The sequence below is a fragment of the Lissotriton helveticus genome, chromosome 3_1, assembly GCF_964261635.1.
Source record: "Lissotriton helveticus chromosome 3_1, aLisHel1.1, whole genome shotgun sequence".
Lineage (NCBI taxonomy): Eukaryota > Metazoa > Chordata > Amphibia > Caudata > Salamandridae > Lissotriton > Lissotriton helveticus.
In genome coordinates this window covers 1,103,447,718-1,103,454,088 of record NC_136061.1, presented here as the reverse complement: position 1 = coordinate 1,103,454,088, position 6,371 = coordinate 1,103,447,718, and positions in this window count along the sequence as shown.

The following is a 6,371-nucleotide window of genomic DNA, read 5'->3' as shown; positions in this document are numbered from 1 at the left end:
TCCAACTATGCCTACAGAGGTAGGACGTGAAGAAAGAAGAAAAAACACACAGAAAGAAGAAAAAGAAATGCAGAAAGAACCAACAGAACTCCTCAAAGACGAAGAAAAGTGCAGGAAGAAGGAAGACGTGCAGAAAGAACAAACAGAGGAGCAGAAAGAGGCCTTGTTACAAAATTATCCTGTACCCTCAACTTTTTCAGATGGGTACTGGTGGTAACTGACTGACTAACCAGTCCTAGAGCCAGTGCTATGCTAATAGACACTTAGAATACAGTTAAAACACCTACATACACTAGGGAACACTATGCGTTGGGGTACCCCTGTGATTACCATGGCCTCCTCTGTAAGACTCTAGTACATAATAGGGCAGGGGGATTAAAACTACCTCTTAAAACACGCCACAGGGCGCGTTTGCACACTGGTGAAAGGAGGGGGGGCGGGGCTGAGCTGACGTATGCAAACACGCTCTGTGGCTGTTTTGATTTGAGGGATAAAATCCCTTTGAATCCTGAGTGTTCCTTGGGTCCAAGTAGCCCACCAGGTATCTCCAGTTAGCGCCACAGAGCTGCGTTGCAGAGAGGTGTAAAAGGGGCACGGCCTAGACCACCTCTCCGCAACGCAGCGCAGTGGCGCTTACTGGAAGCACCTGGTGGACTCGTTGGCCCCCAGGGGCCTTCAGGATTGAAGGGGGATTATTTCCCCAACTTAAAACGCAATACAGGGTGTGTTTTCACACTTCACCCAAGGCCCCGTCCCGTCACTACTGTGTAAACACACCCTGTGGCAGTTTTAAGTTGGGAGATTATGTCCCCTTGAATGCTGAGGGTCCCTAGAGTCAAAGTAGCCCACTAGGTACCTCCAGTAAGCGCCACAGAGCTGCGTTGCAGAGAGGTATAAAAAGGGGAGTGGCCTCTAAACACCTCTCTGCAGCGCACCTCCCTGGCGCATACTGGAGGTACCTGGTGGGCTAGTTGGTCCTCAGGGACCCTCAATATTGAAGGGGAATTAATTCCCCAACTTACAACTCGCCAGGAGGCGCATTTGCAGAATGGAGGAAGGTAGGGGGCGGGGCCTGAGATGACATGTCTGCAAACACGCCCTGTGGCACGTTTTAAGTTGGGGAATTAATTCCTCTTCAATCCTGAGGGTCCCTGGGGACCAACTAGCCCACTAGGTACCGCCAGAGAGCTGCGTTGCAGAGAGGTGTTCAGAGGCCATGGCCCTTTTTACAAGACTCCGCAACGCAGCTCCGTGGCGCTTACTTGAGGTACATGGTGGACTAGTTGGCCCTCAGGGACCCTTAGGATTGAAGGGGAATTAATTCCCAACTTCAAACGCGCCACATGGCGTGTTTGCACATCGGTCACCTCAGACCCCGCCCCTCCCTTCACCACTGTGCAAACACGCCCCGTGGCGCGTTTTAAGTTGGGGAATTTAACTCCCCTTGAATCCTGAGGGTCCCTGGGGTGCAGCTAGCCCACCATGTACCTCCACTAAGTGCCACAAAGCTGCGTTGCAGAGAGGTGTAAAAAGGGGCGTGGCCTCAGAACATCTCTCTGCAACGCAGCTCCCTGGCGCATACTGGAGGTTCCTGGTGGTCTAGTTGGTCCCCAGGGACCCCCAGTAAACGTGGCAGGTGGTGCATTTGCAGAATGCTGCACGGAGGGGGCAAGGCCTATGGCGCAATGTAGGTCTTTTTTTTAAAAAAAATGTTAAGAAGGGGGACTGTGTGGCCCCCCTTTTTTTCCAAATTTTTGGGCTCTGGGGACCCCATCCCCCAGGGCCTGACCCCTTTTTTATAAAAATTTTGAAGGGGGCCACGTGGTACCCCTCCTGAGGCCATAATTGGCCCCAGGGCCCCTATCCCCAGGGGCCTGGCCATTTTTGTTTTTTAAATTAATTTTAGGAGGGTGCTGCGTAGCCCCCCCTCCTTAGGCCATGTATGGCCACGGGGCCGGCCTTTCCTTTTTAAAAAATTTTTTTTATATATAATTGGGGAGGGGGGCATGTGGTCCCCCTCCCGGGCCACTTATGGCCCCATGGACCCCATCCCCCGGGGCTGGCCCTCTCCGTTGGGGACAGTGTGGGGGTCACCAATCCCCCCACGGTCCCGACGGCTCCCCGCGTCCTGCTGGAGCCGGCAGTGCTTTTCCACATGGGGAGCTGCTAAGATGCAGCTCCTGTGTGGAAAAGCAATCTGCTTTGGTATTTGGAAGAGAGAGCAGGTTTCCCGGGGAGTGTAGGGGGGGGGGGCTTGAGCCCCCTCACACAGGTTAGTTTTTTTTTTAAAGCCCCAGGGGGGATGGTCCCCGGGGCTGCGGGGGGCAGTGTGCCCCCCGCAATCATAATTAATTAGAGCCCCGGGGGTGGCGGTCTCTGGGTATACAACTGTGCTCTCGCTACTACAAAAAGTATTACAAACAGTACAATGACTGATGAGTATTCAAGGAGACAGAAGCAGATTCTTTGGTGTGTTCTTGATACAGCAAAACGTTGGTTTATTCTCTCCAGATTCAAGTAATGTAATGCAAAGCCGACACGTGTTTCGTCGTGTACAGTTAAGTCAACACGACTCTTCAGGGCTTGAAAATTGGTATGTTCGTGGTGCTTGTTGTTAGGTCTGGGCTACTATCCATGTATTGGACGTTACTTGTCGGAGAGAGACACAGTTCTAATGTCACACATCTTTGTGTCCGTACAGAGAGACGGCGACCGGGAACCACAGGAGGAGGGATTCGGAAACACAGCGCACCGCCTGTAGAGAGACGCACCCGTCTCTAGCGAGTCCTACGTAAGACGGATCCCCTCCCGGCTACCTCCTGATACACCAGGAGCCAGAGTGAACAAACACAAAGATGTGTGACATTCAATAGGCAGACTGCCATTGTGTAAGCACTTTCCACGTGACTATCCCTAAGGAACAGACCGTTTCTGTGTAGTCACATTAGAACTGTGTCTCTCTCCGACAAGTAACGTCCAATACATGGATAGTAGCCCAGACCTAACAACAAGCACCACGAACATACCAATTTTCAAGCCCTGAAGAGTCGTGTTGACTCAACTGTACACGACGAAACACGTGTCGGCTTTGCATTACATTACTTGAATCTGGAGAGAATAAACCAACGTTTTGCTGTATCAAGAACACACCAAAGAATCTGCTTCTGTCTCCTTGAATACTCATCAGTCATTGTACTGTTTGTAATACTTTTTGTAGTAGCGAGAGCACAATTGTATATATTTGTATAGTCCCTTGACTTGTTTAGACGGTTAAGGGTGTTTTTCCGCCTGCTCTTCACGCACTACATTGCTACTTGTCAATCTACACCCTGTAACGTTTAACCAAGGCAGTGCGCCTGAGTGATCTGAATTTCTAAAAACCCCACTGAAGTGTTTCTTGTGGCGGTCTCTGGGGCTTGGGGGGCCTTAGAGGCCCCCAACTTAAAACTAACAAGCCCCTGGGGTGGCGGTCCCCAGGGTGGCGTGGGGGCCGTGTGCCCCCTGCAAATATTCATGCTTTGCCCCAGGGGTGGCAGTCCCCGGGGCAGTGTGGGGGGGATTGAACCCCCCCACTTTTTTTTTCTAATGCCCCCGGGACCTGGCCCACACGGGGGCTTTAATTAAGTGAAGCGCAGGGTTTTGTTTTTTTCGCAGCCGGATCCTCCGCGCTTCCCGCGGTTTAAAAAAAAAAAAAAAACATTTTTGGGCCCTGGGAGTCCTTGTGGGACCCCATAAGCAGGCCTAGTGGGTCCGCGTGTTTCTACCCTGCCACCTTTTCACATTTGTTTTTCTTTTTTCTTGTGCCTCGGTTCTACCGAGGCACAAGATGGCTGCCAACACTTCCTTGTTTGGAGTGTTGACAGCCAATTAGCATAAAGCTCGTGATCGGGAGGGTGCGTGGATCCTCCGTGCCTCTAGATATCGAAACTTTTTTAATGTTGATTTTCTCAGCAACTACTGAACGGATTTACACCATTTAACAAAAAGGGATCTTTCTGAACCAATGGCTACCTGTTTGCCAAATTTGGTGTAATTCCGTTTGGCAGTTCGGGCTGTAGCCGTGTCTAAAGTTTCCTATGGAAAAATGCATGGGGAAAACGCATTTTGGAATCCCTCCTTTTTTCTCGGCCCCCGCTTGACGAATCATCCCGAAACTTTTAAGATAGGAGTGGATAAGAGCGGGCCATGAGTTTTGAAAATTTCGCTAAGATTCGTCAATCTGCGTCAAAGTTATTGGAAATAGAATGTTGCGATTTTCCTATGGATAATAGGTCCTAACTATAACTACCTACTGGTGACCACCAGTAGGTAATATACACAAGTGTATTTGCTAAAATGAGGCTTGCAGGATACTTAAAGCTGTCTCTAGGCCATATCAAATTAAGTGATGCTCTCAGATGAATGAAACTACCACTCATTCGAAATTTGTTCATAAAACATAAACATTTTTATTATCCATTTTCATCCATGAATGTACATAATTTTATGTCACACTTTAATTAAAGGGCAGCATATCACCATTCAGTCAAGGCAGTGCAATGCAAGAAAAACTAACAATTGAAGGACGATCTAGGACTCCAGAGAGCCTATCACAAAATTAATCTTCCGGAGGAGGAGGAGCCTAGCTTTGAAACATGATGGCCGCCTAATCCTTCGGCTCCGCCGACCCTTCCGCTTTCCTCCCGTCCCGGGACTTATCATGGCGTTAATCCTGCTCCTGAGTTCGATTTTCGGGGCCGGGAGGAGACCCCGACTCCATTGGTGTGTCTTCTTCCGCGCTCCCTGCCGCTGAAGCGTTGGGACGCTCTCGCCTTCTCCCGGCCGCTGCCCGGCGCCGTGGGGTCTTTGTTTTTCGGCTCTGGCTGCCCTCACCCCGGAACATAGCGGCCGCAGTGGACGTAGTCGGGCCGGCCGGCGGCTCGCAGCGGATGCCCTGGATGTTTGCGTTCAGCCCGCTCTCCTCATCTTTCAGTAGACGGCATACCGGCTGTGAGCGCAACATTGTTTCACCGTCCAGGCTTGTCGGTGCCTTTGTTCTCTTCTTGGCTCGCTCCGTGATGGGGTGGGCGCCATTTTAAGGTCCGAGCGACTGGACCTTGTTCTCACGATCCTGGATCACATCTACTGACATGGCAGCGGCAGTCGCTACATTTACCCCTGCATTGTGCAGCAAGGTCTGTGCACCCTTGGTGCCCCCGGCCAGGGGGTGTTCTCAAGTTCACCGGCATGGTGCTCCGCCATCTGATGGTAACGTGGAGGACCAGTATTGTGGGCTGCAACGACTTTCTGACCCAAATGTGCGGGGATCTGCCATATCCTCCCCACCGGAGGCACCGGTGCGGATTGCGGATATTCTGGGGGCCCTGAATCTTTTTCGATCTGCTCTATGTGGCGACGCCTGTGACCTAGGGCTCCGTCTGGATGCCGTTCTCTTTGCTGTGCCCTTGCTTGACCGAGCACGAACACGTATGCGGAACGATGAGCCATATCCTGTGTCCGAATTTTGTGTACTGCCCGCCCGGGAGTGCCCGGGGGTGCTGGAGGTCTGTGCTCCTGATGTTCCCGCAACGCTGTTTTCGATGAAGACGCAGCGGTCTGCTGTTTGCGTGTTGGTTCACTGTATGGGATCTTGTCCTCAGACGCCATGTTTGGACACTCCTTTGTGGACTGTTGTGGCTTTGCAGCTGCTGCTCCTGCTCTGGCCGGGTGGACTGCTACGGTGCGATGATCAACCTTGTGTCGCTGTCGCGTACCTGTCATTGGATTGGATGGACTTGGATAGAAGACGCTGTGCTGTGCTGGGGTCATATTGCTGGTTTGTCCCATTCGAGGCGGCTGCGGTGCTGCTGAACCATGTCGATATTCCTGATCGTAGGGGACAGGGCTGAATTCCCCCTGTCTATGACTGTGGTAGCATATACTGTCTGAGTGGCTCGGGGTGAACGGGGCTTTGAGGTCGGACTTTGTCGCTGTGCCGGGTGGCGGGGGGGTGAGTCGGGGATGTCTCCTTTCCCGTCAGATCTACTGTTGCTCGTTATGCAGGGAGGCTGGTGGTGAGCCGGGGATCCTATATGTTTATTTTGTGTCGGTGGCGGGGTCTAGGGATGGGGGGCCCGATTGTTACCTGCCGGGTACGGGTCTGTTTCTCTCCTCCTCCTCTCTTTATATTTTTATATAATTCCCTACTGTGGGGCAGTTCCGGGGCGACAGGCACGCTGTTAGTGGGATTGACCATAGTCATTACAGGAGTGCTGGGTGGTGGGTGCGGGGGGGGGTTTGTTTTTTTCGTTTGTTTTGTTATATGGTCACTATCGCTCTTTTCCGTCTTTGGGAGGGTTCTTTCCTCTTTGTAGGGTTGGCTGCTTCTGGGT